This window comes from Marmota marmota, unplaced genomic scaffold (assembly GCF_001458135.2).
Source record: "Marmota marmota marmota unplaced genomic scaffold, marMar, whole genome shotgun sequence".
Classification (NCBI taxonomy): domain Eukaryota; kingdom Metazoa; phylum Chordata; class Mammalia; order Rodentia; family Sciuridae; genus Marmota; species Marmota marmota.
This window is the reverse complement of record NW_026000174.1, coordinates 1,211,789-1,236,900: the sequence shown is the minus strand read 5'-3', so window position 1 is coordinate 1,236,900 and position 25,112 is coordinate 1,211,789. Positions and strand designations below refer to the sequence as shown.

Below are 25,112 nucleotides of genomic sequence, written 5' to 3'. Positions count from 1 at the left end.
TGAATTATGCTGCTATAAACATTGATGTGGCTGTGTTCCTGTACTATGCTATTTTTAAATCCTTTGAGTATAGTCTGAGGAGAGGGACAGCTTTGTCAAATGGTGGTTCCATTCCCAGATTTCCAAGAAGTCTCCATACTGCTTGGATATTGGCTGCACCAATTTGCAATCTCACCAGTAATGTATGAGTGTACGTTTTTTCCCTACATCCTCACCAATACTTATTGTTGTTCATTGCCAGGTTTCGGTTCTCGAGACTTAAAGGCTCAGGGGTCACTCCAGAGAAACTGGGCTGACTGGGCTGTGCAAAATAACCACACAAGAGACAAATACCTTTTTCTTTGGGTTCGCTGTGACTGCTCCTCTAACCTTAAGGGTCCGCAGAAAAAGAGAGAGCAAGAGCACAGGCTGACCCCTTTTATTGAGAAGCTATTCAAATGAGGCACGGGATCAGGTTTCAGGGGGTTGAATCTATCTTCATGATATCCACTGTCAGCAGATTGACTGACACCTGGGTAGGCCACACCCAAAGGCACAGTAAGAGAAGGGGACACACACAAGGCACTTCCATGGAAGATTCTATCCTAAACAGGGCAAGGGGTTATATTACAAAGGAACAGGTGAGCATAGCTTCACCCATGGGGCTGTAGCAAGACACACCCATGCACAAGACACCAACCTTCAAACGCAAGAAGGGTGAGGTTAGGGTTAGGGTTAGGTTCTGTGACTGAGAGCAAGAAGGGTGGGGAAAGCTCTGCCACATTTCTGTGACTGAGCGCCTGAGCACCCAGTTGGGGAGTGTGACTCAGTCACATGTAAGGTTGGTCTCCCACAGTTCATCTGCATAATAGTTGCCATCTGACTGGAGTGAGATGATATCTTAGAGTAGTTTTTATTTGCATTTCTCTAATTGCTAAGTCAGGCATTCTTAAACCAGTGGGTTCCACCTGGGAGTTCCCAAAACAGCAACTTCCCTGCCTATTAGCTCAATTCACACACCCTAGATGGCTCCCAACAGTGGTACTTTGTCAAAACCTATCAAAAGGTAGTATGGCTAAATATAATCATCTATATAACATCTGAACCCATCAAAAGACACCACCACCAATTTCTAATGAACAAATTATTTTGAAATTATAAGAATGATCTGAATTAGTGCTACAATTTATATCATTTAGTATTTCATTTAGAGAATACATTTATACATTTTTAGACTTAGATTTTCTGTGTGTACTTGTTATTAAATATTTTAATCTCACATATTTTATTATTTTACAACATGATATACTCATTTATGATTATTGTTTTTCAGGACTTTCATTTGTTTGATACTTCATTGTAACATTTATAGTACTATGTCAGTGGTGCATAATAAATGATTTACTTCATCTCTCTAATACACATGTATATATATATATATATATATATATATATATACATGTGTGTACATATATACATATGTATATACATATATTTATTTAACTTACATAAATTATTACATATTTGGCTATAAAACACATATAATTCTTTTCAAAAGTGAAGACTTTAAAATGATTCTCAAATAGAAATGGAATATATTAGAAACAAATCATAAAGAGTTATAAGTATTTGGAATTAATAAGTATTCATTAGGGATCCCTTAGATATTATAATTAAAATAAAACCCAATATTACTTTCTTCCTATAAAAGGCAAAACACGAATACTTGAAACCCAATTCATGGGAAGCAGTAGAAAATATATATTTTAAATATATTCAGTATTAAAGAATATAAAGCTTAGATAATGAAACAATATTTATAACATCAACTTAGAACATAAGGTGATTTTTTTTTTCAAAATTTAAGCAGCATAGTAGAATCAATAAATTTGAAATTAATATAATTAAAAATAAATGTTAGGAAAATTAAAATTGTCACCTGAACAGGCCAATAAAATTTATAAACTTTAAATAAAACAGTGGAAGAGCAAAGTGACAAAAATGAAGAATGAATAAAACTTATAAGTGGGTATATCTCCTCATGAAGTTGAATCAAACATATACAATGATATCGTGTACAATTCCTTTTTTTTTTCTTTTGCAGTACTGGGTGTTCTACCCCAACCCTTTTTCATTTTTTGAGTCAGGGTCTATGTTTCTGAGGCTGGTTTCAAACTTGTCATCCTCCTGCCTCAGCCTCCAGAATAACAGAAATTACAGGTGTGTGTGGGCTACTAGTTGGCGATGTTCAATTCTTTGACAAAGAAAGTCTTCAAAATATAAAAGAAATAGCTAATTTTGGGGCTGGGATTGTGGTTCAGCAGTAGAGCGCTCCCCTAGCATGGGCGGGATTCTCAGAACCACATAAAAAAAATAAAGGCATTGTGTTGTGTCCATCTNAAAAAAAAAAAAAAAAAAAAAAAAAAATCTCAAAAAAATATAAAAGAAATAGCCAATTTAATAGCAAATATTATGATGCTTAATTTTATGTGTCATCTTGACTGACTTAAGGTAAAACATTACCAAATATTGATTGAACACTATTTCTTGGTGTGTCTGTGTGTTTCTGGAAGAAATTAGCATATGAGTCAAGTCATAGAGTAAACATTGCCATCACCTTGTAGGGTGGCCATCATCTAATCTTTTGAGAGTTGAAATGTGGAGTTAGGGTGAATTTTCTCTCTGCCTAAGATGAAATATCTCTCACCAGTGACCCACGCTGACGAGATGAACTGGGTTCAAAAAAGCTGACAGCAGCATTAAGCTAAGAAAACAGGGAAAAAGCAGAGGACACAAAAGTAATTTTCAAATGGAGGGTGGGACTGTTCTGAGACCTCAAGGGTCCTCTTCCACGCTGGAAGGCAAGAGAGTAAGTGCACCTGGAATCGCCTTATTTATAGGGAAAAACAGCAAAGGATTTTCTATAGACTATTCTACATCAAATAAAGCAGGGGATAAGGTTTCAAAGGGGGACTGCTGAAGCAAAGGTCTTTGCCAAGCGAAGGTGAAGGCCACTTGCTTCGCACAGCACATGGCTTGGGTGCCAGACTAACACCCCCTTTACTCAAGGCTGAGGGGGGCAGGGTTGCCTCCCACAAATATCCTTCTTCTCCTGCTCTGGGAATTCAGAGTTCCTATTTCTCCAGTCTCTGGAATTGGACTAGGACTTTATGACCCTCATCTTCTCTGGTTCCCAGGTCTTCAAATGTGTACTAGAACTACATATCCAGCCTTCCTGGTCCTCCAGTTTGCAGATAGCAGATTTGGGAATTTCTGAACCCCCATAACCCTGTAAGTCAATTCCTCATTCCCTCCCCACCTTCTCTCTTTCTCATAACCCAACTGAGCTGTTTCTCTGGAGAACCCTGCCTAATATACATATGAAAGAGTGGTCCTTTAGAATGTTTGATCAGTCACTAAAGGTATAAAAAGAGAAATGCTGGTGTGAGTTTTTGGGCATGACCATCTGAATACTATTAAAGGGAACTGATCCTAAGACAAGACCTTCTCTCCTGTGAGATGTCTGCGATAGTATTTTCCATTTACACTTCTGATTCCATGTATTTCCTCTTGTTTCTAATTTCATATGAAAAAAAAAAAAAGTTCTTACTATTTGTCTTCTCATGAAAATTCTTCCAAAAAGGAGAGAACCTAATGGAATTTGTATTTTACGTTTTCAGTTTTTCTCTGAACATTTTATCTTGTTATAAATAAAAACATTGAATTTTTTCCCTGGGGTATGTGAGTGTGTATTTGTGTGTGCATATATGCTACTAGGAAATGAATGAACTTCTCTCTGTGCTGAGCCTGCAAGACTGAACTCCAGACTTTGACGCATAGTAAGTTAAAACTCCAGAGGATTGTGATGAGATTTCTTATTCAATTCTCTTTGTCACAGATACCAATGACCAACTTCCCCTGGTCCCTGCATGTGGAAGCAAACCTAATCTGCAGAGTATAACATAATTTTTACCTATAGAATTTCACTTATTTAATCATTGTGGTGTCACAAAAATTATTTTAAATTCCACAAATGAGGAAATTGAGCTTCAGGGAAGCATAATGATTTGGCCAAAGTAATAAAATTAGTTGGTGAGCACAAACAAATGCCCGGTTTTTCTAAATCCTTTTTACTTTTTACCCTTACTTCTCTCTCATTCTGTCAGAACTTAAGAACTAGTCTGTAGCCATGGCATATCAGAGTTTTGTAGCTTTCAAAATATGTTCTGGAAGTTAAATTGTAATTGATTTATCAAATTCATTTAATCATCAGAGTATAATTTTGTTTATCATTTCTCTCATGATTAAATGCAATAGAATTCTCTGATGTGTTTCTGTCTTAATTGCTTTGAGGCTCATTAAGTAAAGCATTTGTCATTGTTTTATTCAGCCCAGTTGGAAAATCATCATTTGGAAATTACACTACAGGCTGGTTGAGTGTCAGAAACACAGTATCATTAATGTTTTCTTGGAGGTAATAACAGACTATTTTCAATTGTGTGTCAAATATCAAAGTTGTTATCCAGAAACAATGTTAAAAATAATATTCATGCCATGCATTTTTCAGAGACTTCTAATACATATTCCTTGGATAGATGCATGCACTACACATTTAGGAAGCATAGAATTTTCATCCTATCCCATCCCAAGCCAAAAATCACTCCTAATGATATATGAAGCTCATAACTCCAATATCTACAGCTCCACTTGGGCTCTAGCATTCTGTGTTCTGTTTAAAATCTCCAGATGTATATTTTTCATGAATTTCCTTTCTATATCTCAAAATCCACCTAGCTTGACTCTGACATCATCCATGGTGTTCTCATGAAATCTTGCCTATCTCTCGTTCCCCAGCTACCTTTCTGGTATTTTTTTTTTAAATAATACAAGAGGGAAAAAAATAGAGTCATTTTTACTTTCTTTTTATTATTCAATCTTTTTCCTCTAAGTGTCCCATTGACTACCTCTGAAATGTTTCTTGCATTCATCATATCATTTGAATATTTTTATGAAGCATGTATAGTGTTCACTCTACACAATTCACAAATTTAATCATCTAACTGGCTATTGAAGCCTGGAGAAGGGTTCACATCTAGGTGGTCTGGTCCTGAGGGTCTTTGTGACTGCACTGTGCTGTTTTTCCACTCATTCCAGTGCTACCCACAGCTTTCCAGTCTAGTAATTTCCCAAATGGTCTTCATGCATCTAGTAATTCTCTTCTGGACCACTCAAGATGAGTGAAGGGGATATGTGGGAGCAAGAGGAGCTCTTTTGCTCTTATTATTTTATTCTCCTCACACTAAAGCCATCAAAATCTTTTACCATCTGTAGCCATGGCATATCAGAGTTTTCTAGCTTTGCTTCCTACCATCAAAATTCTCTGAGTTTATATATTTCCTTCATGACAAGATCCCAATCTCTTATTGTCACTTTTTTTTTTCTCAAATAGCCTTTATATTAGTCTCACCTGATTAGATGCTTTGTCTTACCTCAGTGCCCATATCTGTGCTGTTTCCTGTGCTGAAAATTCATACAATTTTCCACGTCATGCCAGATGTTAAGACTTAGCAGTTCTTTGAAGTCAAGTTCATCTTTTAAAGCCCTCTGCCATAAGAAAACTTTTCTTGATTTCTGAATGAAGTAATTGCTGTGTCTCCCCTTGACCTTTCTCTCCTTTCATGGAACTTCTTATATAGTATATAAATCATTCTAGGATTTGAGGGAAAACAGGACACAAAAAGGTGGAAGACCAGTTCAAGGGAGATGTGGAGAAATATGGAATGTTAGTGTTAGGAACATCAAACACCTTATTTGACAGGCAAGGACCTGAAGAACTTGTGAAAGGAACTTATTATAACTTGACAGGAATTACTGACTCTTATTCCAGCATATTTAATCAGTTCTATTAAAAATTCATCTATTCACACAGTGAAATGTTAAGCAGCCACTAAATATGTCAATAGAAAAATTGGAAAAAAATATCCATGGAAATCTGCAAAGAAGATCAATAAAAGGGCACATGTGTGGTATTTGTATGGAATGCTGCAACTTTTAACAGCATTCCTGATTGCCTTACCATGTATATTTCACTAAATCTCTGACTGCTCCTCACTATAGGGAAGCAAGGATTCTATTTAAACTACATGCTTCAACATTTTGAGAGCAACAGATTTTTTTTTCCCCCATAGGCACATTCTTTGATTGTTTGTCCTGGTTCCCCTTAGACTATACACATACTTCTGCCTAGTTTCAGCATCTGTCCCACCCACTTCACAACCCATGCCAATCTGCTTATCACAACTTCATGCAGTTTTAATTTGGGAAGCATCTGCTATTTCACATTGCTAAGACACTGCTGTGTGGTGCCAAGAGCATGGGCCTAGAGCCAGACAGACCTGGGCTTGTGCCTTAATCCTCTTATTGCCAAGCAACTTTACATAGTATGTGAAACTTCCTTGACCCTCTGTTTCCTCACGTGCCCTTCAATTTCCTCAATTCTAAAACCTGGTCCTTGTGAGGAATTATGAAGTCAACGGATGTATTTGCACAATGCTGAGCAGTGACTGGCATATTGTAAGTTCTTTACAATGTGAAGCTATAAAAGATCTCATTTAAACCCCTCCACCTTTTTCTCCTAAGTGATGCCACAGTGCTCTTCCTCTGTGAAAATCATGGTTTTATTTTGCAAAGTACTGCTTGAATATACCAAGTTATCACAAGAATTCTATGAGGTAATGTATACCTTATTTAACAAATGAGAACAATAAGGTTCAAAATGTCAAGCTTCAAATTTTACTAGGTAGGACGAGGGAAGGTTAGAATTAGAACCCAGGTGTTCAGAAGTGAAAACACATTCTCTGTATTACATACCCATGCTGCCTCCGTGCTTTTGACTGGCAGTTTACAGTGACAGTTACCAGTCTTGCTTGAGGTTAGCTATACAGGCCCAACTACCTACTCATATTTAGAATATAAATAAACTCAAGTCCCTACTCTATGTCAAGAATGCTGCTGGGAATTTTCTACAAATGCTATGTCATGTAATATGGGTGTCTTCTCTCTGGAGTAGGTATCATCTCCATTTTGTGGATATGGTCAGTTGACTTACCTGTGGTCACACAACTGCCAAGGATTAGATGAAAAAGTGAAAACTATTGGATAAAATGGTCCAGAAACACTAATCAGTTCTGAATGTTTAGGCTTCTTCTCTTTGAAGACATTGCTTGTGTGGGAGTTTTCTAACTTTAGAAGTGAAGCATTTTCATAATTTCTGAGAGTTGAAAACTAAGCAAATCAAGAGAATGCAAAACTAGACAGCAAGAAGACTGATCTACAAGTGCTCCAACAATATGGATAGGTTTTCCAAACAGAATATTGAGTGACAGAAAGATGCACTACCAATCTAGGATGTTGCAAGTAGGAAGTAGCTTAGTTCTGGGGTAGGCAGAGACTGAAAGGAAGACTTAAGGGGCTCTTCTGGGGTGCTGGTTGTACCAATGTTCTCCCTACATGTATGCACTCTTTTCTGTGTTAATTATACTTAATAAAAAATTTCTAGAAACTCATATGCTTGACACTTCACAAAGCTAATACTAATTGGCAATTAGCTTATTTTTGCATTTGATTTCTTCTTTAGTGATTCTTCTTGGTTACATATAACAACAGGATTCATTTTGACATAGTTATAAAAGTATGGAATATAATTTATTCTAATTCAGTTCCAAGTACTTCTCCCTTCCCTCCCCTTCCCCATTCTCTTCCCTCCATTTGACTGATGTTAGCTTTTGTTGCCTTTCTTGGTTTGGCCTCTGAAACAGCACAAAACCAGGAAGCAGTAAGGACATCCTAATTTGGGTGCCTGGGGATACTGGTAAGAAAGAAAGGGCTCTGAAATACACATGAGGGACACAAGGAGCAAGGATCTTCCTAGGGAGTCTCTGTGATCACAGAGTTGGTGCAGGAGGAGGGATAGTGGTGCAGAGGAAAGTGAGAGTGCAATCAGCAACCTCCAGAGAGCTGCTTCTACTGATTGCACATACAGGCTGATTAAAGCCAAATAAGCAGCATCACAGAGAATGAGTTCAAGCTTTGGATAAACTTGCGTTGAATCTTAGCTTTGATGTGAGAAAAAGTTCCTTTAACTCATGAGCCTCCTTCACCTCTTTTCTCAAGCAGGTATAGTCATATCAGTTTTGTGATACAGGGAAGATTAAATGGGGTCATTTTACCAAATGCATAGCATAGTGCTCAGAGGTTGTACCTGCTTATTCTTCCCATCACCTCATCTCTACTCTTTGAATTAATGATTGAATGTAAATATTTAACATCAGGAAGCAAAGAGTTTCACAGCAGCAAGAACATACTGAAGTGTCAGGCAGTGATGAGACACAGTCCATGTGAAGAGGACAGTCAGAGTTAAGACTTAGGTTGGTTAGGTTGTGGAATGTCTCAAAGTCAAATCTTGGGTTTTGTGCTTTAGGCTTTGGTCAAGTGGCAGGCAAGGTGCCATCAACAGGGTGCACTAAGGATAGATTATGATTATTCAACTCCTGAGAAAGAAAATAACATCATGGAGGCTCTTGTCTCTTTCCAACAATGAGGTAAACCTCAGTGAGTATTTGATGTAAAATAAAAAATATAATCATTCCCCAAGGTACTTTAACTTGAGAGGAATTATCCAGAAACTTGACATTAACATGAATCAATTTTCCATCTTTCAGCCAGATTTACTGTGTAACAACTGCATCTTTGATGTCATGGTTTCCCAGTTCTTCTTAAATTAAAATTATTCTATTCAAAAGGCAAAACTAAACAAAATCAAAAAACCTGAGAGTGTCCTTATGGTAAGTTTCTTGTTTTCCTCATGCATTGCTTTGGGGCAATGTTTTTTTTTTTTTTTTTTGTGTGTGTGTGTGTGTGTTTTTGTTTTGTTTTGTTTTGTTTAATTGTTTGGTTTTCTTCTTTATCTTCCTTTTTTTGGGTCAGATTCTCTGTGAATACACTCATCTTTTTCTGTTGGAAAATAAGTTTTGAAAGAGGGTATTGCAGTTTTCTATTCTGACCAACAAAGAGACCTAAGAAGCAGAACATTGCTTGAAAAAGAAATGTAGTATTTATGTTAAAAAAATTTTAAGTATAATCTGCTATAATTTGAATATAGGCTCTGATGTTCTATTATCAGAGCACACTTTACCCTTCAGTGAATGAAGAAACAGTTATTTCCCTGGGGGTGGAGTGAAATGAGGCTGGCATTCAAGGTAGGTAACTGGTTATTATTCCCCATTCCTCTCACCTGCTCAGCCAGGGTCATTAGCTCAGTGAGGCAGCCTGTGTTGAAAGGAGTCCCCATCAGGAGAGCAAAGTGCCAATAAGAGAATCACATATTCCAGGGAAAGCTGCCAATGTTACATGCCACACAGTAATGCTTTTCAATTTCAAAATAAGCATCCTCTTTTGACAATAACTTCCAACTACAGACCTGTTACCCACTAAAGATATGAGGAAGCCTGCTATTAGACCAATTCTCTGCTGCCTCTCAAAATAAGGTGCCATAAATGAGTCAGTCAGGAAAAAAAATCTTAAAAGGACAAGAAAAAAAGTGCCGTGACCATATTATCAAGAGTTGCCATCGGATTTTTAAGTGTATACTGCTTGCTGTCGGATCACACTTTGTGTCCCAGTCTCTCATCTGCTTATCACCTCACCATGACATGAAGATCAGAAGCATCACCAATTCATCCACTTTCACAATATTATTGCAATGTGTTCTTTATGTGTCCTCTCAAAATTAATATTTTGAAACCTGATTCCTAATGCAATGATGTTAAGGAGGCAGGGAGTGGAGGACTGATTAGGTCATGAGGTGGAGCCCTAATGGAAGAGATTAGTGCCCTGAATTAGGTACAGGAAAGCTTGTTTGCCACTTCCACCATGTAAGAATACCAAAAGAAATTGCTGTTAAGCAGAAAGCAAGCCCTCATCAGAAACCGATTCTACTGGTGGCTTGCTCTTGAATTTCCTAGCCTCTTAAATCTGCAAGAAATAAATTTCTATTACTTATAAACTACACAATCTAAAGTATTTTGTTATAGCAGTCAAAGCAGACTAAGATAATCATTCACGTCAGTCTGTTGCTCTTGAATCAAGTCCTCAATAACTTATGCCTAGTGGGTGACCATATTCTTCTGACTAGTTTCTCTGCTTCCAAGTTGTACATCTCATCTCCAGTTATCTTCCTTAAATGGCAATTTTATCATAACATTTCTTAATTTAAGTGTCTGTAATAGTTATCTATTTCCTGAAAGCCCATCATTTGGCTTTCAAATCCCTCCATAAAATGACCCCATCTCAGTTTTCTATCTTCCACGGTTCTCTATCAAATTCTTTTTATTTATGCACATACTTCATCCATCATTCATCAAGAACTTATGGAGCACTTCCAACCACAGGATCTGCCACATAAAAGAGATTCATTTACTACTCAGAGCATCAATGAATCTATGAATAAAGGAAACCTTCACTTTCCACCCTTTTGACATGTACTTATCCTACCCAGACCCAGAAATCCTTCTAGGCCCAAGGCTAGCCCAAATTCCCCTGGAAGTCTTCTCTAATTACTTGTCATTTATTTTTATTTTTCTCTGAGTCTTTATAGCAATGTTACTGCTATTACCACAAAATGTGTAGGTAGGCACTGAATTTTAGTTATTAATATTTGTTTGTTTGAATAGTCTTATATTTCAAAGGCAAGCTCAAGTCTTATGAAGAAAAACGGCCTGCCTTAGGATGTTTTGCAACCCTTTCATAAATCGACAATTGGTCAGGAATAATGACTGGCTTAGGATAGTCTGTGTGCCTATATAAGCCACACTCTCTTCTCATAAAGTTAATTTTTGCCCATAGTTTTGGCTAAGTAAACACTGTGGACACTGAATCTCTCCTTGAGAATGAACTTTTTGTATCAGTGTAAACAGCTAAATCAAATTTTGGCCATTCAAATTAGTGCAAAAAGATAAGCTGCGATTTAAATTTGGTTCACATACATTGATAAACTGAATTAATTGGAAGCAGAAATGGAGGGGAATTGTTTGTATATACTATCACTGAGTCACATTAAGAGTGGGGGCCTCCTAGCAAAGATCCTGTCCTTTTCTAAGATCACTAGCCTCAGCTCTAGGGATGCCCTGCTACAAGACACATCCTATACTGTATTCTTTGAGATCCCACTTATTTTAACAATACATTTCTTCATTTTCTCTGAGGTAATTTGGAAGCATTCTTGAAAATAAAGACTTATTAAAGTCTGTTCCTGCAGAACTTGCTTTTTGGAGAAGTGACCAAAATTTTTCTCCCCTCCCGGAGCCTCTGAGTCTTTTGGCTCGTTGTTTCTTGACCCAGCTATGCTCATCATCTTTTCTCACACTTTTTTTTTCTCCCCCTGTAGGACCTTACTCTGGAACCAGAAGTGAGTAAAAGAGGTCCTGAAACATCAGTAAATTACACAAATTTTGTGAGTCACAAAAGTAAATGAACCCTCCAAGAGTACTAGTTTTGATAGAGATATCAACACATTTCTCACAAAAGCCAAAGCAAATGTTTACCAAAAGACTCCCCTGGGATAAAGTTAAGCCAGAATTGAATATCTGTCTTTCTTAAAACTACTTAAATAGAGTCTTAAAATATGGCCCATACAAAGATCCAAATATTGAGTCATTTTCTTTGGATTTCACCATCCAATTCCTTGTGTTAAATGCAGTGGTTAACAGTAATATCAACCTCTTCATATTTGATTGTGCTTTGTAGATTACTAAAAGTTTCCACATCTGTTTGGAGTGGTTAAAATGATGGACTTGGGAGTTGTGTTTCATGGCCTGTTGCTTACAGCCATGTGAGCTTGGGCAAGTTTTATTATCTTCCCTGTTTCTCAGTTTCTCCACTTGTGAAATGAGAATGAATTAGAACTTATGTGGTCAATGAGACAATGAATGTCAATAATAAGTCAATAATTTACAAAAAAAAAAAAACTTAAAATAGGGCTGATACATAATAAACACTTTATTAATCTGATTTGTGTGGAAATTGTAATTCCACTGTCCCTTGCAACCACTTTGTGAAGTAAGGTTGGTAAAGATAATTGTGGATATTTTATTTTTGAAGAGAATAATTCCCACACTGAACAAATGACTTGTTAATGTAGTTGTGTAATACAAACATAAAGTTGGACCACTCAACTTTTATGTCCAAAGATGTGTGTTGATAGAAAAATGGGATTGTCTATGCAATTACAGTGATTGACAAGGAATAACTTCCTCTTATATCAGAGAGGGTCCCACAAGCAGCTGTGTTAGTGAACCTCTTGGCCCACAGTGACTGGACTGAGTGGGCATGTAATCATAATTCAGTCAGAATTTCTTTGCTAGGAATTTGGCATTGGAAGGAGAGTATGAATGTAAATAAGAATAAAACTGAGAGAGAGGACATGTGATAGGCCCATTTGAGCTCAACCATGCAGGCTCAGGAACTGAGAGGCTGTGCTCTCCTGGAATCACCGTAGTCTACCAGATGGTTAATGAGGTAGAGCTCAAAGATGAAAACCATATCCTGCTTTATTTTTCAATGTTTTTCCTAATTTATTTTTATTTTTTCTAAGGGCTGCTATGCTGCTTTCTGTGACATAAATCTTAACCATGGTGAGGCAATAATGACTAGTGATTATGACCACTCTGGACTGGGCTATTTTGATTAAAATCTTAACTTTTACCTCTTACTAGCTATGTGACCCATGAGAGTGTTAGACATTCTGGTGTCAAATTATTTATCTGAAAATACTATTAGACATATTACGAAAAGGCAAATGAGATAATGGTTGTAATGCTGTTAGAACAGTGCCTGACACTGCAAGTGCTCAGTAACTGTTAGCTGTTACTCTGTTTATAATAAATCCTCCCTTTGAGGTGTATATCAAAATGGTTAGGGTGTTATTATTTTTCAATCCAGTTTTTAAAAAATCATAGTTATTAGGCTTCTTTAATTACCCAAATCTAATTAGTCACTAAATCTCATCAATTCTAGCATTGGGATCTTCTTGCCCCTGCTACGCTCTTTGAATCCACATTTCATCACATATGGCCCACTGGGTGGCCAACATGTCTGTCCTTTATACTGGTCCAAGAGTAAGTGATTCTAGGCTCAGAACCACATTGCAGAATGGAGCTGATCGGCTCTATCTGTCTATGTCCACATGCTTTCCTGTTTCCCACAATCTCCACTTAGTTAAAAATGTTCAATCTTGTTAATCCAGGTTTGAAAGCCCTCATGATATAGCACCTAAATAGGACTCAGTTCTCATTTCCAAATTTGAACCTGATATCATTTGTACTCTACCTCCACTGAACTGATTATTTACATTTTTTTCAATCTACCTAGTCCTTCTATATCTTGATAACTGTATTCCCTCTTGAATTCCTGCTTACTACAATTCTACTCATTTCACAAGTCTGAATCAAGGACTTTGTCTTGCAAGAAGCCTTGCAGAATGTCCCAGTTAATTGAGGAAGGCACAAAGGTGTTCCTGGCACATTCCTTTTATTTTCAGGGCTTTGTGTGCTCAGTGCTAGGTAAAAAGAAAACTTTGAAGACTTTGAGTAGAAGGTAGAGTTCATGACTCAGGTAATATGAAGTGACATGTTTTTAGAAGGTTACAACTCAGGGAATTTAATTTTTTTAATCCTAAAATAATCACAAAAGAAAGTTATGAACAGGTAAAATTTTAGCTACTTTCTACTGATTAAAAGGAGTAGGATTTATTTATGTGTCATTTTCAACTCATTGGCTAGTTCTTTGGGAAAAAATTCATAATCAAAACAAGTTGAACAATATGGTGATCTGAGGTGAAAATGTTTTCCCACAAGGCCTTAAGTGTGTCGGGTGTGAACTATTATCCATGTCCACTCCTAGGGTGTGGGTCTCCATTATTTATGAGGAACAGACAATCAGGAAACTGGTCCTGCGTGTGCATTGGGGAGAAACCATTTCATGTATGTCCTGATTTTGTGCCATGCCAGCATTTCCCTGTGTTACCACACTCATCACCACAGCCCTGTAAGGAAGGCACCAGCACCATCTCTGTTCTGTAGCTGAGGAAGATGAGTCTTCAGGAAATCAAATAACTTGTTTAAGTAGCTTTCTAACTCATGGTACTACTAGTGGGTGGAATAGGAGGGGTTTCAGTATACGTTTGTCTTGCTCCAAAGTCTATGCCTGGCAAAGATGCTCTAAATATTATTATTATTATTATTATTATTATTATTATTATTATTATTTTACTTTTATTGTCTTCTGGTATTTAATATTTAGGCATATGTAGGGAGGCCTCATAATGGGCTAGCCAAACTTGGATATTTTTAAGAGTAAAAGTGAATGCTATGAAAAATATGCTATTTAGTACCCAAGATACAGAAATAACCCAAAGGTTATTGACAGACAAATGAATAAAGAAATTGTGACACACATGCACACACACACATACACACAAACACAAGTCAGTTTTAAAAGGAAATACTGCCACACGAAACAACATAGATAAAACTAGAGGACATCATGCACGATAAAATTAGTATACACGGAAAGAAAAATATCATATGGTCACGCTTATATGCCAAATATATAAATAAGTCAAATAAATAGAAATAGAATAGACTGTTGGTTACCAGTGCCAGAGGGAGAGGAAATAGGAAGAAGATGGTTGGAGGGTACAAATTTGAAGCTATATCGGTTGCATAAGTCTAAAAGTGTAATTCACGAAGAATATAGTTAATATTTTAAATAAGGATTTTGAGAGTAGAGTTTAGGTGCTTTTTCCACACACACATAGTTTCAAAGGTAACTATGAAACATGGTGACTCTGTTACTTTGATTGACTATAGTAATAATTCTTCTATGTATAAATATATCAAAACAATATGTTATATATCTTAAATATGTATAATAAAAATAAAATTTCAAAATTATGCTAGGGCAACAGGCATGACTTAGAGTGTTCCAGGAATATCAGTATATGCTACTCCAGTTATATGTTTTCTTGAATAAAGAACATAGACCAAGGAATCACATCTGTAAGATTGGGATTATAAACAAGTCCTTAAATGGAACCCTGGTAGATCATGCAGCATCATTGGAACTCAATGGTTAAATAATATTAAAATGTTTCTGTCATTTCCTTTCCCCTCATATGTAGTTTTGTCAATATTTTTTTGTATAAGTATCCACATCACTGTTTAAATATTCCAAGGACAAGGTACATATCTTGTAAAATCAGATTAAGCATTCCCAGTATCTATAGTATTCTGCACTGGCACTCAAATATATACTTGATGGTTTGACTCTTGGAAAAATAAATTGCATGCAGTTTAATAATCACTATCTTTCTGTTTTTAAAAAATGAAGTATAGCAAGCAAGCTTTTTTGTGAATGAATATTCTATTTATTCCTTATGTATTTCTGAATGTTCACATACAGGAACTTTTCTATTTTGTTATATAATCAGTGCCATATTTTATATTATCTCATCAATTTTCTCAGTATCAAGTTTATTTTTCTAAGGGTCTAGCTCAGTGGTACCTACCTAGCATGTACAAGGCTCTGGGTTCAATCCCCAGCCATGTGCACGTGCACAAACACACACACACACTAAAAAGGAAGATGAGAAATATGTAGCCTTCTTTGGCTCATCTAAACTAATAATCTTAGCAGTTCAATCAATACAGAAGTAGATATAAGGAATCCACTATGTGGCAGGTAGTAGGTACAGACAAAACAGCTATAAATAAATCAATTCCTAATTTTATGGCAATTAAAGGTAGTAGGTTCTTTAATGCCTTCATTTCCAGATATATCAGTCTTAGGGGAAATACTGATCATAGTATAAACCCCTGTGATTCATAAGGGATGAGTTCAGAGATTTTTCACAAATTTTCAAAGTTTTGGAGAAAGAACAGCAAAGTAGGGCTCATTCATTAGCTAAGTATCAGAGGCCTTCATATTTACCCTGGAATAGTTAAAATCAAGACCATCTAATTTCTAAGTATGAAGTTTCTACTTTGCTCACAATTAAAGTTTTCCATTGTCTCTCCCCTATCTTATATACTATGATGGACATCTAACCTTAACTAAGGCATACATCTCTACATCTCTACAGTTGCAATTTTCCTATTTAATTATTTAATTGAGTTTTTATCTATATCAATAGATCAAATGGCATAAGAAGGTGACAATTGTATTTGTTTTCTACATCTTTAGTGCCTAACACAGTCCCTCACACCTAGAAGACAATCAAAAATAATTTACTGAATTAGTAAGTGAATGAATGAATTAATGAAATACTTATCACAGCCATTAGATGAGAACCTTCACATTCTAAAAACACTTTAAATTATTTGTATTTAGTCTCCTTGAGTAAATTTATTTTTATTCTGATAATTCTAATAGTACTGAATTGTTTCTGGATGTTTATAAAGCATGCCAGGTAGTTTGTTAAATGAATATTTTCAATGGAAGTTAATCCTTATAATTTAAGAGTAGCTTTTATTCCAAGAAAATGAAAAATTATACTTCATAAGTAGTAATACTATCAAATTTTTATATATAAATTTTGGTGTGAATTCTTAGGTAAATGGTCACTGCCAAAATTCTTTCTAGAGAACCTGTATATATTTCTCTCCCAATCATCAGTGTTTGAAGATATCTGTTTAATCATCTTTTGATGATTGAGTTTTATCAGTTAAACATATTTTGTTAATTTCTTGGAAATGATTATTCTTATAATATTAGTTCAATAACTCACTTGAATCAAATGTATGAAAGATGATATGTCATGAGCTTTGTAATGTTTTGAACAACCAATAAAAAAAAAATTTAAAAAAAGAAGGAATGGGAAAAGGTCAGTCAATGGTCCCAAGTCACAGTTAATAGGAGAAATTGCCTCCTCATGCTCTAACCACAGTGCACAGGAGTGTAGATGGTCCAGGTATGCTGGACAGATGGGGGAGTAGGTCCATGTGTGTCTCTTCCCATGCAGCTAAACTTCTGGAATTTTATGGACTGAAAGTTAGCAGAGGGGGCACATCTGTGAGTGAATCTGTACCTAAAGTAAAGGAGCAGACACCCCCCCAGTAGGTACATAAGTGCTCCCAAAGTGTCTGGAGCTTAGTGTCTCATATGTCAAGGAGGGTGGGACTGCATATTGATAGGATCTGATGGCCATAGAGTTCTCTGCCCTTAAAAAAATAATAATAATAATATGTAGTTCATTTATTTCTCATGAAATTGAGCTTTTCCCTATATATCACTTGTATTTCTTCTAATTTTTATAGTCAAATCTATTCTTTTTCTTTTTCTGTTATCTATTATTTGCTTCTGTTTAGAACATTGTTTTTATCCTGACATTAAATAATGCAACAATCTCAAAAAGTGTTTCATATTTTTCTGGTTTTCATTTATTAATACCCAACACTTTAATTGTATTCAAAGAGTGCAACACTGTGTTTCAGAATTCTTTAACTTCAGTTTTTATTTGCTCTGTGTGTGTGTGTGTGTGTGTGCATGAACACATGTTTCTTCTTTATTCATCCATGCCAAATGAAGTCGCTGATTTGGAAAATGGATCCTCCTTCTTTTCTCATTTCTCTCCTATGGCAGGAGAAATAGTTACTTGTTTTCTTTTGTCCTGCTTCTAATAGGTCTTAAGGTTTTAATACTACTTCCAAGGTGTGTGAACAACTGAATGGAAAGCAGAAGACAAGATCAAATTTGGTTTTCATTTGCTTGAATCTATGGAGTTTGTTCTTTTTTTTAAAAAAAAAAACTTGTTCTTTTTAGATATACATAACAGTAGAGTATATTTTGACATATTATGTATACATGGATGATAACTTACTCTAGTTAAAATCCCATTCTTGTGGTTGTACAAGATGTGGAGATTGTTTTTATAAGAGATGAAGAGATCATTTCCTCTGCTGAATCTGGCTTGTCTTGGAGAAAAGAACTTAGTCAACCTTAATTACAGATTGACACATATTCCCTGTAAGATTAAAGGAACATTTTTGGTTCGTTGTTTTGTGTTTGAATATATTAAAAGAATGATTTATCAATAGCACTTGATTTTTAAATGCAAGGAAACCTGAGCTTAAAGTATTAAGAAGACAATACATGCAAGAATACCAAGCACAATACCTGGCACATAAGAAGCACACGAGCAGGTATAATCTTGCCTCTTCTGCATCAAACATGAAAGCAAAATATCTTTTTTGAAGGTCATAAAACATGATAGTTTAAAGAACTGTCCTTGGAATCATATTACCAAGACAAATATTTCTGCTCAATATTTACTGCTTGTGTGATCGCAAATAGTTACATAGTCCCTCTACCCTTTGTTTCTTCAATCTAAAATGAGAATCCAGTTCTATGGCAGTTTGGATTGTCTGTCATCATATAAAGAAAGCTCCAAATAACAGTGGTTTATTTCTTTTTCATGTAAAAGAATTGCAGAGACCATAAAGTCAGGGAAGGTATAGTGGTTTCTAATATTACCAAGAATCTAGGTTATTTCTATTTTCTCCATATTTATTTTATTAGTGCATTATAATTATGCATAATGGCGGGATTCAGTGTTACATATTCATACATGCATACACTATAACAATATAATTTGGTTAATATCATTCTCCAGTATTTCCCCTTTCCCTCACTTCCTCCCTCCCCCTGGTCCCTTCTTGCCTCTATTGATAGCCCTTCAATATTCATGAGATCCATCCCAAGCCCTACCTTTTTCTTATTCCTCTCTAGCTTCCACATGAGTGAAAATATATAACCCTTAATTTTCTGAGTTGGACCTATTTCGTTTAACTTAAATGTTATGGTTTGGATATGAGGTGTCCCCCCAAAAACTCACCTGTGAAACAATGCAAGAGCTATCAGAGGGGAAATGATTGGGTTTTGAGAGCCTTAACCCAGTCAGTGAATTAATCCCTGATGGGATTAACTGAATGGTAACTGGAGGCAAGTGGAATGTCGCTGGAGGAAGTGAGGCATTGGGGTGTGGCTTTGGGGCATATATTTGTATATTAGCAAATGAATATCTTTCTCTCTGTTTCCTGCTTGCCTCTGCCACACTATTCTGCCATGAGGTCCTGCCTCACCTTGAGCCCAAAGGTATGGAGCCAGCTGTCAATGGACTGAGACCCAAATAAAATTTTCTTCATGTACAATTGTTCCTGTCAGATCTTTTTGTCACAGAAGCAAACGAGCTGATTAAAACAATAATATTCTCAAATTCTATCTATTTCCTTACAAATGATGTCATTTGATTTTTCTTTGTGGCTCAGTAAAACTCCATTGTGTGTGTGTATATTACATTTTGTTTATCCATTCATCCATTGATGGACACCTCAATTGTTTCTATAGTTTGACTATTGTGAATCGTGCTGCTATAAACATGGGTGTGCATGTATCACTATAGTATGACTTTAATCCTTTAGGATAAATATTGAGGAGTAGTATACTAGGATGGTAAGATGGTTCCATTCCCAGGTTTTTCATTTTCCACATTTTTAAACTGGTGCATTATAGTTGTACATAGTGATTGGAATTTGTTGTTACATATTCACACATGTATACAATATAACTTGCTAATATTACTCCCAAGCACTTAACCCCTTTTTCCCCACCTCTCATCCCTTGGTCCCTTTCCTCTACTGTTCTCCCATTGATCTCCACAAAATGTGCCCCCAACTTTCTTTTCCTTTTTCTTCTCTAGCTTCCTCATGAGAGAAACATACAACCCTGGACCTTCTGAGCTTGATTTATTGTGTTTACCATATGGTCTCTAGTTCCAACCATTTCCCTGCAAATGTCATAATTTCATTTTTCTTTATGACTGAATAAAACTCCATTGTGTATATACACCACATTTTCTTTACCCATTCATCCATTGAGGGACACCTAGACTGCTTGTTCTTTAAAAGACTAAGCATAGAACCATCATATGGCCAGCTTTACCACTCCTTGGAATTTATCCTAAAGAATTAAAGTCATCATACTACAGAGATACATTCATACCCATGTTTATAACAGCACAAATTCACAATAGCCACTCCTATTCTTTTGAAAAATTTCTACAATGATTTCCATAATGGTTGTACCAATTTACAATCCCACCAACAGTATAAAAGTGTTCCTTTTTCTCCACATCCTTTCTAGTATTTATTATTGTTTGTATTTTTGATGAGTAAAAAATATAGGTTATTTCTATTCCACATATTTTGCAAGCAAATATTATCCTTAAAATCACCCTAGAGCTTAAGACAGCAGCAAAGGGCTACAGTTATTTTATGTACATTCTATGCATCAAGAACTTCTAGTCAAATTGGAGTTCTCTTTCTAAATGTGAAGGAGAGAATTCCTAATGTACCGAAATCTAGAAATATCTGCCACAATGTATTTGTCAACTTGGTGCCTCTGTGATTAAAAAACAAACAAACAAACTTTAAAATTCAATGCAAAGGAGAAAAGATTTATTTTGTCTTGTGATTTCAGTCCATGCTCAGTGGCTCCATTGCCATGGGTCTGTGGTGAGGCAGAATATGTTGGAATGGCATGGCAGAGGAAGGTTGTGTATCTCATTGCAGCCAGGAAATAGGACAGAGAGGAAGGAGCCAGAGGGAATATATACTTCCCAAGAGCATACATACAAGCAGCTACTCCTTCAGTAGATTCTATCTCCTGCAGTTTCTACCACATTCCAATAATTTATTCAGATTATGAATTCATCTGAGGATTAAGCCACTAATGTCTTTAATGCCCTCATGATTCAATCATTTCTCAGAACATTGCTGGCACTGGGACAAAACCTTCAACATATGAACCTTTGGGGGACATTACAGATGCAAATCATGACACAAAAATTACTTCCCTTTTGTAGTTTTGGTGGGATAATTAAACAGGATTATGTACGTATGGTGTCAAAGTACAATGCCTGGGACATAAGAATAAAACATATAAATGCTACCTACTGTGTGTGTGTGTGTGTGTGTGTATTTTATTTTTTTTAGTTATTGGTGGACCTTTATTTTATTTATTTATATGCGATGCTGAGAATTGAACCCAGTGCCTCACACATTCGAGGAGAGTGCTTTACTACTGAGCCACAACACTAGCCCTCTACCTACTATTGATCAATATTTCCCTGCAAGTCAGTCAAAGTCAAGTCCTAAATCAAGATCTTTAGACCTCCTTTTTTTTCATTTCTCATATATTAATATAGGTTGATAAGTAAAAGGTCGTGGAGTGCTTACCAGAACTTATACTAATGTATGATTTTTTTTAAGTGGGAAAAGATCTGGAGGCTCACAGGTTCAGAAACCTGGTTTTATTGATATATGGTAGAACAAACTCACACAAAAAACAAGCACACAGAGACTAATGTATAGTTACGAAAATGTCAATATATTAATTTATAGTGTGAAATACAATTTTTAAAGGAGAGAACACCATAATCTTTAGTCCACATATTCATTCCCTGAGAGTAACTTAAGCTTAAATCAAATTTCAAGAGTTATCAGTGAATATAATGGCAGAACAAAGAAGAAAGCATGATGAAAACTATGTAAATTGGAAAACTGCATTCTCTACAAAGATCACCTTCTATCTTGTACTATGCTGGGATAAGACTTTTTACATCTTCTTCTTTTATTTTTTTTCCTTTATTATTTGAACTTCAATCTTCTCTTGAAATCAATAGAAATTAACCTCTAAGCTAGTTATTACAAAATTCGCTGATCACTTGATCTACATTTCACCTCCAAGTACTTTGATGAGTATAGAATCTAAGTTATTCCTTTCCCATATTCTTAGCAAGTGACTTTCATCCTTCAAATCAACCTAGAGTTTAAGACAGCAGCTAAGACTCTACTTATTTTGTGTACATTCTATGCATCAGGAATTTTAAATCACTTGGAGCTCTCTTTCTAAGGGTAAAAGAGAGAAATCCTAATGTACAGGAATCTAGAAATATCTGCCAAAATGTATCCATGAACTTCTAGAGTTTTCCAGAGACAAAACTTAAGAATTCATGTATTTAAAGCTTCCCCCAGATGATTCTTCTGTGGTTAATGCCCTCGACCTCTGGTTTATTCTATGTTCCTGATGCTGTCAGCATATTGAAGTGAGAAGCAGGAAGAGGGAGGTGGGGAAGTGGGAGAGACCAGATCTCTCTGAAAAGATATTTTACCATGCATGGAATGCTGCTTTCTTCCTTTTCCCTTTATTCCCTAAAATTCTGAAGCACCTACTTTTTACTTGCTGGGAGACAATGTTATATTGAGCAACTGTTACTTTGTCTTAAGAAAGTGATAATCTATGAATACTAAACAGACACAGACAAGGAGTTTAGGTAAGAAAAAGGAAAAGATAAGGATAAGAAGATAAGATAACTAATAAGAAATTTCTAATAAGAAAAAGAAACAACCCCTGTTGATTGGATGAACTTTAGTTAAGGATTCAGGAAACTGGAGGCATCTAACTTTACCTTTAAATAGTATATGGGATGTTGAGAAGTGACAAAAAAATAAATGGCAGTCCTGGCAAAAGGAGCACCAGGTACAGCGGCACAGACCTAAGATAGTAAAATGGTCTTTTTCAGTCTTAGACCAGAGATCAAGTCTGACTCTCCCTTGACTTTACTATGAAATTCCTGTTTTGAAAAATTCCACCTGGGTGTCAATGCTGCATATGTTGGAAGGTTGTTTGCTAAAGCTTTGAGAACATGGTCCAAAGCCACATTCCATAAAGAAGAAAATGCAATAAAAATGGAGAGCTGGTTGGGATTGGTCCACAACCTGGGGAAGAACAAATGTGGGGGTGAATGGTTTCATTGTTTCTTCAGTCATCTTCAGAGACTAGGAGTTGTGTTGAAATGTATGTTCTCATTCATTAGCAAGATAGCCTTAAAGAAATAAAAGATCTTGATAGAAATGGTAAGAATTTTGGCATTTATTGTCACTAGAATCCTCGATGCTTTTGAGCAAAGAGGAGCATGATTTGATTCACATTTCAAAGGAATCATTCTGGAAATTGTGTTGAAAATACACTTGGTCAGGGTGAGCATAACTAAAGTTAGAAGCAAAGAGTCCTTTTAAATAGGTATTGCTGAAATCCATGGAGGAGACAAAGCATCTTGAACCAGGTCATGGTAGTTTAGTCTGAAGCATTCTGATTTTGGATATATGTTGCATGCATTTTGAAGGTAGATTGAGAGTTATAAAGATATGAAAAGGGAAAGAAAGACAAAGAGTAGCCAAGGGTTCAGTTTAACAGAGCAACTAGAGAAATGCGGTGGGTAGAAGACCAAACAGAAATATTTTAGTATTTTAGTGGCAATTGCAGCCAGCTGATAATATATTTTATAGTTCTTCAAATTAAAACAGTGTTTATACATATTATTACATTATTTTGTCCTCTAAGCAACCCTGATATAGGCTGTGTGTAATTGTCATCTCTATTTTACAGAAAATGGAACTATGGCTCAGGGAAATTAAATTATTTGGCTTAAGAAACCACAGTTAGTTGGTGATGGGATGTGAATTTTAACCCAGGTCTGTCGGACTCCAATCTAGGTCATGGTCTGTTTGCCTTTTGATTTGCTATTGATACAATATTTACTCAGACTAAAAGAACATCTGCTACCACACTATTTTCTCATGCTCTAACCTATGTAAGTGAAGCAGTTGTCCTTTAATCCTGTTCTGTGGACATATAGACACAAGGGTAAGGGCAAGACTACAATTTAACATGATGACTGCTTCTCTAAGAAAGCGACACACTTACCACACTTACTTGCCAGGACTGCCATTTATTTTTTGTCACTTCTCAACATCCCATATACTATAATGTACACTTGTGACCTGACAGTGGCAGCTTTTTATGCAAATACTGTGTTTTAAAAGGGAGAAGAAACTGTGTATCATGGATGTAGGACTTGTATTGAAACCAGAAGTTAAGAAGATCTAGTTCAAGTTGAAGCATTTCAAACATTTTTTTTTAATTTTTAAAATTTTATTTATTCTAATTTGTTATATATGACAGCAGAATGTGACTCAATTCATATTATATATATACAGCACAATTTTTCATGTCTCTGGTTGTACACAAAAGTCACTCCATTCGTGCCTTCATACATGTACTTAGGGTAATGATGTCCATCTCATTCCATTATCTTTCCTTACCCCCATGGTCCCACCCTTTTCTTCCCTCCCTTTTGCCCTATCTAAAGTTCATTTATTCCTCCCATGTTCCCCTCCCCAATCCCCATTTTGAATCAGCATCCTTATATCAGAGAAAACATTCAACATTTGATTTTGGGGTTTGACTAACTTCACTTAGCATTATATTCTCCAACTCCATCCATTTACCTGCAAATGTCATGAATTTATTCTCTTTTAATGCTGAGTAATATTCCATTGTGTATATATACCACCTTTTCTTTATCCATTTATCTTATGAAGGGCATCTAGGTTGGTTCCACAATTTGGCTATTGTGAATTGTGCTGCTATAAACATTGATGTGGCTATTTTTAAATACTTTGGGTATAAGCCAAGGAATGTGATAGCTAGGTCAAAGGGTGGTTCCAGTCCCAGTTTTCCACGGATTCTCTATAGTGCTTTCCATATTGGTTGTACCAATTTGCAGTCCCACCAGCAATGCATGAGTGTACCTTTTCCCCTACATGCTTGTCAACACTTATTGTTGTTTGTATTCTTAATAGCTGGCATTCTGACTGGAGTGAGATGAAATCTTAGAATGGTTTTGATTTGTATTTCACTAATCTCTACAGATGTTGAACATTTTTTTTATATAGTTGTTGACTGATTGTATATCATCTTCTTAGAAGTGTCTGTTCAGTTCCCTGACCCACTTTTTGATTGTGTTATTTGTTTTTTTGGTGTTAAGATTTTTGAGTTCTTTATATACCCTAGAGATTAGTGCTCTATCTGGTGTGCGAATAGTAAAAATTTGCAGTAAAAATATAGATATAGGCTCTCTATTCACCTCAGTGATTGTTTCTTTCTCTGAGAAGAAGCTT

The 25,112-nt window shown here is 35.9% G+C and overlaps 1 long non-coding RNA gene across 1 annotated transcript; it reads left to right on the top strand.

Annotated features, from left to right (window-relative positions):
* Positions 1 to 24,811, top strand: LOC125611953. Its single transcript, XR_007342197.1, has 3 exons — positions 1 to 72; positions 9,319 to 9,320; positions 24,623 to 24,811. It is a non-coding gene; the product is annotated as an uncharacterized LOC125611953 (long non-coding RNA).
* The last annotated feature ends 301 nt before the right edge of the window (positions 24,812 to 25,112 follow it).